The sequence below is a fragment of the Lampetra fluviatilis genome, chromosome 65 (genome assembly GCF_964198595.1).
Source record: "Lampetra fluviatilis chromosome 65, kcLamFluv1.1, whole genome shotgun sequence".
Classification (NCBI taxonomy): Eukaryota; Metazoa; Chordata; class Hyperoartia; order Petromyzontiformes; family Petromyzontidae; genus Lampetra; species Lampetra fluviatilis.
In genome coordinates, this window is record NC_136339.1 from 2,069,360 (window position 1) to 2,082,145 (window position 12,786).

Below are 12,786 nucleotides of genomic sequence, written 5' to 3' on the forward strand. Positions count from 1 at the left end.
GTGTTCGTGTGCGGCGTTATCATGCGGGGTGTAGAGGTGTGCTTGTCCAGAGGGTGGCCATTGTGAATTGTTACATCATTCTTCTCTCACTCTACCACTCCCTGGTCCTGTATATATTGTAAATATCATTTTATTGCTCGTTCGGGATTAACGATCGGTTCCGTGGAACCAATCACCCTCGTTAAGAGGAGGGGGTTTTACTGAATATCTATTTTTGTGTGTGATGAAATACCCACGGTGGAATGTGCCAACAACATTTCGCAATGCGACTCTGAATATAAATACATGTATACGTTTTGACTCTTGAAGGGTCTGTCTGTTAGGGGCCATCCATAAATGACGTCACGCACCTGGGGGGGGGGAGGGGTCAGACATTTGTGACGATGTGTGACGAGGGAGGGGGGGGGGGTTGAGAAATGTCACAGCTAAATAAATATAGACAACACGTTCTACTTAATTAAATAGACTTTTTGATAAATGTTTTTTCCTACAACATCAGAGTGCAGCGCCACATTAAATACGCACTACAATGACAATAGTTTAAAGCGATTTGAAGCATGCTTTATTTTCAAAATGGAAATATGGTTTTGGGGGAGGGGGGGCAGAGCTTTGTGACGTCATATTTGAGGGGTGGTCTGACCTTTTTGTGACGCCGTGTGACGAAGGGGGGGGGGGGTGGTCAAAAATCGTCCAAAATCGCGTGACGTCATTTATGGACGGCCCTGAGGCACTGATAAGGGATTGAGAGCTGTGGTGTTATCAGACCCCACGGTGGAAGCAAAGTGCAGTCCACAACTCGCATTGCTCACTCTTGGCCTCCGTGTGCTATGGAGAAGGGTTGGTGCCCGAAACGTCAGCTATCATATATCCCTTTTATACCTTTTTATGGCCACACACACAGGTGTTATTGACCTGTTAAATTCTACGGCATCAATAAAGTGGCTGTCTTTACCTTGCGGTGCCAATAAAGTTGTTGGGATTATTTAACGGTGACCAATAAAGTTGTTCAAGTCTCAGACACGCAACGGTGGACGTGGTCCAGATGTTAACTCCCTCGCCTGGTATACAGGAGGTCGTGGGTTCGATCCCGACCCCTGACGCCTGCTGCTGTATATTTGGAGTTTGCGTGTCTCTCTCTCTCTCATCATCACGGTGGCTAGGAGATGTTAACTACCTCGCCTGGTATATAGGAGGTCGTGGGTTCGATCCCAACCCTGACGCCTGCTGTATATTTGGAGTTTGCGTGTCTCTCTCTCATCATCATCACCGCGGTGGCTAGGAGATGTTAACTACCTCGCTTGGTATACAGGAGGTCGTGGGTTCGATCCCGACCCTGACGCCTGCTGTATATTTGGAGTTTGCGTGTCTCTCTCTCTTATCATCACGGTGGCTATGAGATGTTAACCACATCGCCTGGTATACAGGAGGACATGGGTTCGATCCCCACCCCTGACGCCTGCTGCTGTATATTTGGAGTCTGCGTGGTCGCGTGGATTTTTTCCTCCAGGCCCTCCGGATTTTCCCTGTGCACATTGATAGTAAACATGCGCTTAGAATATTCAGTTCATTTGGCTGCTGCGAAACACCTCAAACGTGACGACGATAAGCCACTTGGCTGAGCGATCATTTGTGACAGGCAGGTCGCTTCTACAAATAAGCTCAGTGGGCCTTACCTGGTAAAAAGAAATATAGTTTACTTTAATAATAATGATTTGCTTAACTGTCCTGTACTTTGCACGCCAATGGAGCCGGCCATAAATGACGTCACGCACCTGGGGGGGTGGGGGTCAGACATTTGTGACGATGTGTGGCGGGGGGGGGTTGAGAAATGTGACGTCACATCACAATGCGCAACTTTAAATAAATATAGACAACACGTTCTACTTCATTAAATAGACTTTTTAATAAATGTTTCTCCTACAACATCAGAGTGCAGCGCCGCATTAAATACGCACTACAATGACAATAGTTTAAAGCGATTTGAAGCATGTTTTATATTTTGGGTGGGGGGGGGCAGAGCTTTGTGACGTCATATTTGAGGGGAGGTCTAACTTTTTGTGACGTCGTGTGACGAAGGGGGGGGGGAGTCAAAAATCGTCAAAAATAGCGTGACGTCATTTATGGACGGCCCCTATCGTGTTTATGCAGTGCCGATAGCAAAGTAGCTGCACATGTAGTAGTAGCTACATATGTAGTAGTAGCTGCACATGTAGTAGTAGCTACATATGTAGTAGTAGTAGCTACACATGTAGTAGTAGCTACATATGTAGTAGTAATAGCTGCATATGTAGCTGTTACATGTTTAAGGTTAGCGATTTGCCGTATTATCTGGCTGTATAGCAAATGAATACATACAATTACTTTACTATGCAAGTTAAACATTTATGTGTTTTAATATTTAAGTTTTTTTTTTATTATAATTTAGGGCCCCTTTATAACCTCTATTATGGACATGCTACAGGCCCCGCACGAGCTTCCTCCGGCATTGTGGTTATGTATTGTGTGTTGTTGTTGTTGTGTTATGACTCCGTGCCCCTACTGGACACATCTGTGTGCACAAAGAGCTTCATAGCTCATCGGATTCCTCCTGCAATCTAAAAACACATTCCTCCTGCGGAGGGAGCTGGTAGGAACGTTGGGTTGCTCGGTCAATGGACAGGGTCAACGGCGGCGTGAGGGCGGGCACAAGCCCCACCCTCCTCTCCCCGCCCAGCCCCTCCCTCCCCACCCAGCCCCTCCCCTCCACCCAGCCCCTCCCCACCCCCCCCGCCCAGCCCCTCCCTCCCCACCCAGCCCCTCCCCTCCACCCAGCCCCTCCCCACCCTCCCCTCCCCGCCCAGCCCCTCCCTCCCCACCCAGCCCCTCCCTCCCCACCCTCCCCTCCCCTCCCCACCCAGCCCCTCCCTCCCCACCCAGCCCCTCCCCACCCTCCCCTCCCCGCCCAGCCCCTCCCTCCCCACCCAGCCCCTCCCTCCCCACCCGGCCCCTCCCCACCCTCCCCTCCCCGCCCAGCCCCTCCCTCCCCACGAGTAGCTGGCTGAACTGCTACACGCACCTTTACATCTACCGCACCTAGTTTACACAACAAAGGCTCTTTCCTAGCAGCGTCCTTCAGCCGCACCGAACCTCACAAAAATAATATCCAGGGCCTACCTTGGCTCCTCCCACCCTCAACCAGTATATATACAAGGACTGTTTTCTTGGAATGTTTCTCACTTGATACATCAACTCTCTTTACTTGACACAGCTATCGTGCTATAACGGTTCCACCTGAAGACGGAAGCTTGTGTTGCCTCCGAAACGTCGTGATTTTTATTTTAGTTTACTTTTATTAATACAATTTTTTTACCTACGTGACTTTACCGAAAAAAACCTAAGAATATGGTGTCAATAAAGTTTTTTGTTAGACCGTCGTGGGGGGGGGGTGTCAATAAAGTTTCTTTGTTTCGCCGCTACGTGAGTGGTGTGGTGGGTGGGGGTGGTTGTGTCAATAAAGTTGTTCGAGGCGAGTATCTGGCGCGTGATTGGACGCCGCCAGCGCTGGGCTCAGTGACCTCCCCCCACCTCAGCCCCTCCCCCCTCAGCGCCCCCACAGCGCCCCCCAAACTCCCCGCGTCCCGACACCTCGGACCCGGGTCCCCCCCCCATCCCCCCCCTGAGATTCTAGCGACGTGGAGACGAAGTAGATAGACGAAGACAAGAAGACGACGAGGAGGAGGAGGGGAGGAGAATAAAGACGCGCCATGTAGCGGTGAGAGAGAGAGGCTGAGCTGAGGAGGCAGCGCACAAGGCCTTGAAGCCTGCGGCAGCGGGCCGCACTCTCAGTGTTGTCCGTTCCCTAACGTTGTTTCAATGTCTCTTTTTTACTTTCATCATCGTCTCGCTGGAGCAACCGTCGTAGTTTAATTTGTTTTGTTTTTAACGCGAGAGACGCCTCGTCGATAATGCTCGAGAGAGTTTAAATCAAGCGGCGGCGACGGCTGTTGGGGGGTAGCTCTCGGGCCTTCCTTCGTTGTCGGGGTTGTGCGAGAAGCCTCGGTCTTGCCTAGGCCGCCCTGCCGAGGCAAGGCGAGGCAGTCCCCCCACCCCCGAGTCGAGGGAGCGAGAGGCCTCCGAACAAACCCTCCGTGTCCCTCGCTCCCATTCCTTCAAACAAGTTGTGCTTCGTTGTGTCGCTCCCGTCACGGTTCACATCGTTCTTGTACCACCGTCGTTTCTCGGCTCACGTTGAGGACTCGGGTCGGGTCTAGCGGACTGGACACGCTGTTCGACCACCACACGGGCAGGTTACAACTTACACCACACCACCATACTCACCACTCTCACCATACTACACTCACCATAATCACCACACTCACCACGCGACACTCACCACACTACACTCGCCATACTTACCACACTACACTCACCACACTCACCATACTACACTCACCACACTCACCATACTACACTTAACACGCTACACTGACCACGCTACACTCACCACACGACACTCGCCGCACTACACTCACCGCACCACATTCACCACACCACACTCACTACACCACACTCACCATACTACACTCACCATACTACACTCACCATACTCACAACACCACACTCACCACACCACACTCCCCACACTAAACTCACCCCACCACTCACCACACCATACTCACTACTCTACACTCACCCCACTACACTCAACACAACACTCACCATACTACACCACTGACCATACTCACCCCACCATACTCACCCCACCATACTCACCCCACACACACTCGCCACACTTTTGGACACAACACACCCACACACAGACTCACTCACCACACTACACTCGCCACACTCAGCCACCGCACTCGCCACAAGAAAACAACCACTCGACACCCTCATTCACCACACTCACCACACTCGGCCACAGCACACCTGCACAGTGACCCACTCAACACACTCACCCACCACACTCGCCCATCAAACTCGCCCACTCACCACACTACACTCAACCACTCAACACACTTTTTGCTCACAACACTCCAGGCCACAACAGAAACAAAGATCCCCCGTGTAGCCTTAACAGACTGTTGGGGCACGTGATGTTTGCGAGCACCTATGAAGGCCGGAACGGCACACGAGGGGGTGGGTGGCCAGCACCACGCTCGGGCGCCTTTGTCTTCCCAGTGGCGATGCTTAATACACACCGCACCAGGTACTCATTTGAGGCTAAGTCGACCTAGCGGACGCCCAGGACTGATTCAGATAAACCTCACTGGTGTTAGCCGCGAGCGGGAATCGAACTTGGGGAGCCGGGTTCGAAGCGCAGTGCCCTAACCACTACACTACCGCTCCCCGATATAGGCCACCACATCACACACACTGAGCCACTCAACGCACTCGCCCACCAGACTCACCCACCACATTCACCCACCACATTCACCCACCACACTCACCCACCACACTCACCCACCACACTCACCCACCACACTCACCCACCACACTCACCCACCACACTCACCCACCACACTCACCCACTCGCCACGCTCCAAGCCACAACACACACACACTGAGCCACTCGCCACACTCACCCACCATACTCACTCACCACACTCACCCACCACACTCACCCACCACACTCACTCACCACATTCACCCACCACACTCACCCACCACACTCACCCACCACACTCACTCACCACACTCCAGCCCACAACACATGTAGAGCCACTCAACACACTCGCCCACCACACTCAACCACCACACTCGCCCACCACACTCGCCCACCACACTCACCCACTCGCCACACTCCAGGCCACTACACACACACACTGAGCCACCCACCACACTCACTCACCACACTCACCCACCACACTCGCCCACCACACTCATCACACTCACCCACTCACCACGCTCACCACACTCACCCACTCGCCACACTCCAACCCACAACACATGCAGAGCTACTCAACACACTTGCCCACCACACCGCAGGTCCCTACATTTCTCTTTCTGCATCTTCCCTCGCACCGCTCCAGACTTTGGAATTCCTTTCCAGCGTTTCTTTACCCCAACCTCTTTATTTCAGGTCACGACTTTCGCCCATTCACCCACGCGCACCCATCCACTTATTAACCACTCACCCACCCACCCCACTCACACAGTCACTACACACTCACCCACCCACCCCACTCACACAGTCACCACACACTCAAACGCTGCCATTGCTGCTTCTGTCTCCCTCCTGGCACTCTTCCACTTTGGCATTTTCTCCCATCGTATCGAAGTCCCTCGCAACTTTGTTTAATTTTAAAACGCTTTCTGACTCTTGACTCATTGGTGCTGTACCCTTTTTGCCAATAAAACAGGAGGTGTTAAGATGTTCAAACACCACATTTTTTGCAAGGAATCAAGTACTGCAATAACCACCCGCGGTACTCGTGGTGAATATGCAAACAAACGCGCTCTGATAATATATAAGTTGAGCGAATTCTCTTTTACAACTTCAACGCGACCGTTTGTTGCTGCCCGCTTGGCATTTTTGGTTCCCTTTTGGCCCTGCGCTCGGCAACTGCGATATACAAAGCTTCTCACCACCTCCCCCCACTCCCACGAGACCCGTGGACCCTCCTCCCCAAAGTAACACCCTCCCCACTTCCACCGGGACCCATCCATTAGCCACGTTGGCGAGACCTTGACTACCTCGTGTGGCACGCAGGAGGCCCTGGGCTCGATACCGACCCTGACGCCTGCTGTATATTTGAAGTTTGCGTGTCTCTCTCATCATCATCACGGTGGCTAGGAGATGTTAACTACCTTGCCTGGCACGCAGGAGGACCTGGGTTCGATCCCGACCCTGACGCCTGCTGTATATTTAAAGTTTGCGTGTCTCTCTCTCTCTGATCATCATCACGGTGGCTAGGAGATGTTAACTACCTCGCCTGGCACGCAGGAGGCCCTGGGTTTGATCCCGACCCTGACGCCTGCTGTATATTTGAAGTTTGCGTGTCTGTCTGTCTCTCTTTTCCCGTGGTCGCGTGGATTTTTCTCCGGGTCCTCCGTTTTTCCCCCTCCACGTTTAGAAACAACGTCACGCGTTTAGAGTATTTGGCTGCTGCTATAAATGCCCACTTGATGATAAGCCACTTCGTTGAGCTATCATTTGTGGCCGGGTTGCTTCTGAAAAGAGGTACGTAGCTCAGTTGGGGCCCTTACCTGGTCAAATCTTCAGTTTAGCCCCTGAACGCAACCATCCCCTGGTTCTCTCCCAACCCCCCCACTCTCCGTCCCCCCCCCCAAAAGAAATTTGAGGGACCAAACGGAGCCCCCCACCTTCCCCTCTCTCTCCCCCCCCTCGTTCCCTACGACCCCCTCAATACCCGTCCGGTGTCTCGCAGGGACGTGATGTTGCGGAAGAGTTTGATTGAAACGGCTTAATTGCTGTGTCTGTCCAAATTAATGAATCCGGATCCTTTTTTCAGTCCAGTTCCTGATGAAGCGCCTGTCGCGGGGGGTTGTGTGGCCGCGCGCATACTTCATCACGTTGGTCAATGCGGGTAGTTTTTTGCGCACTTGTGAGGGCAGAGGAAGAACTCTGACCGGCTCGTGTTTCACTCGCCGCCGATGTTACCCGTGGCTCGTGATCGAACTCGGGTCGCCGGGCTCGCAGGACGAGTGCACGCAAATCGCCCCGCTGCATAAATCACAATCCGTATACATTTACAGAAGTCCTCTTGACGTTGTTTATAGGCTTCAATGCTTCACGGTGGAACTGTAATTATTGATTTAATCACTTAAGCTGGGTCACTGACCTGTCTCTGCGGATGTCGGTGGTGTGATTCCCCTCGCATGCATGGTGGGGATGCCTCTGCGGTCTGCCGTTTGATCCCACTGGCAGTGTGCTCGTTATTTAAAATACAACCAAGCGGCCCAGAGAAGCAATCCTGAGACTACCAGGCTTTTTGTGTAAAGTCAGGGCTGTAATTGTTGGACGTGACAATGATTGTAAGCTTGATTTTTAAAAAAGATAATCGTCTGGAGTCTGGAATTTATTTATTTAAATAAATGATGATTGTTGGGCTCAAGCCGAGAGGCCCAAAACGCCAAACGTCCAGAAACAAACAGCGGCTGCTGTTGTAGGTGTAATGGGTAAGAGTTGATAGATCGCTTGAATTGAGTATGGTGGTTGTTGTTATTTTGAGAACTTGGAGGTGGGGAGGAGGCTGTGGGAGGGAATTCCAAAGTGGAGGAGTGTGGGGGGGGGGAAGCACAACGATAAGTGTTGTGACCTGGGGTGGGTGGCGAGATGTTAACTTCCTCGCCTGGTATACAGGAGGCCGTTTGTTCGATCCCGGGCCGGACGCTTGCCGTATATTTCGAGTTTGCTTGTCTTTCTCCCCGTGGTCGAGTGGATTTTTCTCTGGGTCCTACAATTTTGTCCTACACATTTAGAATCGACGTGCGTTTTAGAATATCTGACTGCTTTAAATTTCCACTTGATATAAGCCACTTCATTGAGCTATGATTTGTGATAGCCAGGTCGTTTCAATAAAAGGGCTGTATACCTCAGTGGGCCCACCGTATGTATGTTGAACTTCTTTCGCACCATACATAGCCAACCGTGCCAATCGGGATGTGCAAACTGGCAAAGTGAAAACGATTAAAAAAAATTTTTAGTTGGTGAGTTTGCCGTAACGCCGCAGCATGCGCCGTGTTTGAACGGCGTGGATTAGACGAGACGGCCCGTCCCTGGTTGGCTGTTATCCTCAACATGCGAGGAGGAATCGATGCGCCGCTGTTGTTGGTAAATGTAACACGGTACAATTGCCTGTGCGTGCGGGGAGCATCTGTGATCCCACGCACGGAGTGCTTGACTCGCAGTCAAAAGGTCAATAGTTCAAACCTGGGTGTGGGGTCCACTTGGGCGATCATCCCTCCAAGAAGAATCCCGAGGTCGATAAACTGCGTTGCCACTTTGCGGGGAGTGGGACCCCACGGGCCGTTTGTTCGGAGCGATTGTTGCAAGGATCGTGTAATCTCCACCGCTGACTCGGGGCCTCTTCTGTTTAGCCTGGAGTTATGACGAACCGTAAGTGTGCGGTGTGCGAAATTAAAATACCACCGCGGTGGCTAGGAGATGTTAACTACCGCACCTGGTATGTAGGAGGTCGTGGGTTCGATCCGACCCTGACGCCTGTTGTATATTTGGAGTTTGCGTGTCTTTCTCATCATCACAGTGACGAGATGTTAACTACCTTGTCTGGTAAATAGGAGGTCGTAGGTTCGATCCCGACCCTGACGCCTGCTGCTGTATATTTGGAATTTGCGTGTCTTTCTCATCATCACAGTGACGAGATGTTAACTACCTTGTCTGGTATATAGGAGGTCGTGGGTTCGATCCCGGCCCAAGACACCTGCTGTATATTTGGAGTTTTCCTGTTCTCTCTCTCCCCGTAGTCGTGTGGATTTTTCTCCAGGTCCTGCGGTTTTTCCCTCCACATTTAGAATGGACGTGCATTTAGGGTTATTTGGCTGCTACTATAAATTTCCATGTGATGGGCCACTTCGTTGAGCTGTCATTTGTGACGGCCAGGTCGCCTATGAAAAAGCTATACAGCTCAGTGGGCCTTACCTGGTAAAATAAAATAAATGGTTAACTCTTAATCAGACATTGTTCTTATGAATGAATGTCAGGAAAGTGGTGCATTTTATTTCATATGGACACTGAAATTATATCATCACCTTTGTTTACAAGCACTGTATTCTTAGGATTATTAGACGAGTATGCCCCCCTCCCCTGTATTATCTGTCGTGGGCAGCAGTAGAGCAGTGGTTAGTGCATTGCGCTATGAACCCGGCTTACCCAAGTTCCCATTCCCGCTCGTGATCAATAACGGTGGAGTATGATCTGAACTTGTCCTGAACTCTGCACCTCCGATTAGCACGTTTATCTAAGTAGGGTGTGAAAGAAGTTCTATATACGTACGTGCCGGCCATCATAGGTGCTCAGTAGTGACACTTGCCTCAACAGCCCGTTGTTTTTGGCTTTGTTTTTTAGTTGCGTTATTGTTGTGTGTTGTGTTATTTCCCGCACCTCCGATGAGCACGGTTGGCTACGTTACGGTGTGAAAGAATTGCAACATGCATACGTACATACATCGTGCATTCTGCCTTTCTCTAAGCACTAAGAGACCCGTAAAACATTGAAAAAGATCAGGCTGAGAATGGGCGTTGTGATTGATTATTTTTCTGAGTTTTGGGAATGGGGGGGGAGCAAGCTAGTGGTGTGTGCCCTTTTGAAAATGTTAACGTTCACCAATCCCTGAATCAAATAGCGGAGGCAACGACATTTGCATACGACACTGTTTGCAGCTCAGAAGGAATAAAAACATACATTCCATCATCAACTTTGCATAATTTTACTATTAACTTTGTTATTTTACCAGGTAGGGCCCATTGAGCTCTGTAGCTCTTTCTTCTGGCCACAAATGATAGCACAACAAAGTGGCTTATCAAGTGGAAATTTATCGCAGCCAAACACTCTCAAACACGTGACTTTGTTTCTAAACGTGGAGGGAAAAAATGCGAAGGACCCGGATAAAAATCCACGCTATCACGGGGAGAGAGAGGGAGAGAAAGACACACAAACTACAAATATTCTTTGGCCTGCCAGTCCGGTGTTACTCTAGCTCATCAGCCATCATCTCTCAGCTGTGATTGGTCATGCCCATGGCTCGCTTACACGTTCTTGTTTAGTCTGTACGATATCATCGGCTTGCGTGCGCTCTCCGTTGCCAAGCATCTCTCCCCACCCCTTCCCGTCTTTCGACAAGATTCCAAATGTACACGCGGCGCATAACATAGATTTCTTGTAAACATCTGAGAGCCCCGTTGAATAGGGCGATCGTTTAGATTTGCAACGAGCATCTCCTTATCGTCTCCCGAATGAAACAGAAAAACCCCGAACACGTTGATAGGGGGAGAGATACTAATACAAATGTATTTAACTCTTTGTTTGTCTTACTCACTGTATCCTGATCATTCCGCCTGGCAAGCAGCATCGCCTTTAATGTCGCCCAGATCCAGAAGAAGAACTCTGGCGGGACACAGTGGCTCATAGTGGACATCCAGAATAAAAACACCTTCTTCTTGGTTCTTTCGGTAAAGTCACGTAGAAGGGAAGTAATAAAATAATGAAAATAAAACATAATAAAATAATTCTCACGACGTTTCGGCCACAAGGCAAGCAGCCGTCCTCAGGTGGAGAACAGGTCCGTCAAGTAGACAGAGTCTGAATGGACGAAAGAACCAAGAAGATGAATCCCTGCAGTCACGAAAGCTTTAAATCGAAATAAAAACACCTTGTTCTAGATCCTAACACATCACACACCCACACACCTCCTGCCTTCGACACTCCTCCTCGATGGCACTGGCTCGTAACCATCAACCGCATTGGAACATCAACGGTAATGGATGCCCATTGTCATTTTAATTAATTCATGAATCCCCCCCCCTTCGCACATGAAGAGAGCTCACGAGTGACGTGATCACATCTATCCCCTCTATTTAAGGAACGAAACAGGAGGATTTCTCCACAAAAGTGGCTGTCGGTTGTGATTACCGGCGAAAGGTCGTACTCGGATTGTAAATGTTGTGGATTTGCTCTCCAACACACCGGTTAGTGCTGTACTAGTAACGAATTGGCACGTTCTGTTTACGTGACACCAAACCTTACTAATTGTCTGTGTCGGCTGGTGGCGGGTTTAACGACACATTAATATATTTACGCGATCTAACCCAAGAAAAACTTTATTACGGATCAACAGGCTGATGCGCATATCTCTTTCATAAATGGGAAATTTCAGACAAGCCACGGTGCCATTGTCACCGTGCAACCAAAACTATGGTTAGCACCCTCCTCCTTGTGGCTAACGGACCTCGACATTGACATCCATTTCCTGAACATGCGGTATTGCCATTCCATCTCGTCACACGCAAAGCGCTCGCCACAAATGAACCACGATACCTCGCTTGCCGATCTCGTTCAGGAGCGTAAACCCTCGGCCACGCCAACTCCGGTCATCCTCGCAGTGGCGGCGTTTGGCTGGCCATCAAACAAAAACGCATCATCGTGCGGTGCTTTCGGATGCACTTCTGCAGCCATCTGGAACGCTCTTCCGATATTCGGAAGTCACTAGAGCCTCTCCTTCGGAACCTCATGACGCCTTTTGGCGTCATCTGGTCCAACACCATGTGAGACTAGGCTCTAAGGAAAGCTGTCTCGGGTGTGGACCAATCAACTTCAAGGACAGTGCATATCATTATCAGAGTTATGTTTTTTGTTTGCATTACGACTGCAGGTATTGTGGTCTATGCAAACATGACTCCTTGTAAAAAAAGGTGTCAATTTTGTTGCCAGAGAGAAGGGTAAAAAACCAATTATCAACTCACTAGAGCCTATGCACTTTTAAATCTTATAGATTTAAAACTAATTTCTTTTGAACGACTTTGTGTGAGTTTGTTGTCCTTCCCCCGCACCTCCGATTAGCACATTTGGCTATGTATGGTGCGAAAGAAATTCAACGTACGTACATTAACCTCCCTGTAGGATCCATTCCTTTGTGGGGATAGGAAAGAAAAAGCCTTGAATGTCGACGAAAATGTCGAGTCCTCGTTACTTACAACCACGAGTGTATAGTCGAGTGAGTTTTACCGTGCCCTCTTATGTACGTTGAATTTATTTTTTACCGTACATAGCCAACCTTCCTAATCGGAAGTTCGGGGTCCGTTCCACCACACAAGCACTGCACTCAT

At 50.1% G+C, this 12,786-nt stretch overlaps 1 protein-coding gene across 2 annotated transcripts in view; it reads left to right on the plus strand.

Annotated features, from left to right (window-relative positions):
- The first annotated feature begins 3,633 nt into the window (after window positions 1-3,633).
- Window positions 3,634-12,786, plus strand: part of LOC144952068 (vang-like protein 1) — a 43,940-nt gene continuing 34,787 nt past the window's right edge. For both annotated transcript variants that reach the window (XM_078882467.1, XM_078882469.1), the window contains exon 1: window positions 3,634-3,751. The gene's annotated coding sequence lies outside the window, so the exon portion shown is untranslated. The remainder of the gene's footprint in view (window positions 3,752-12,786) is intronic.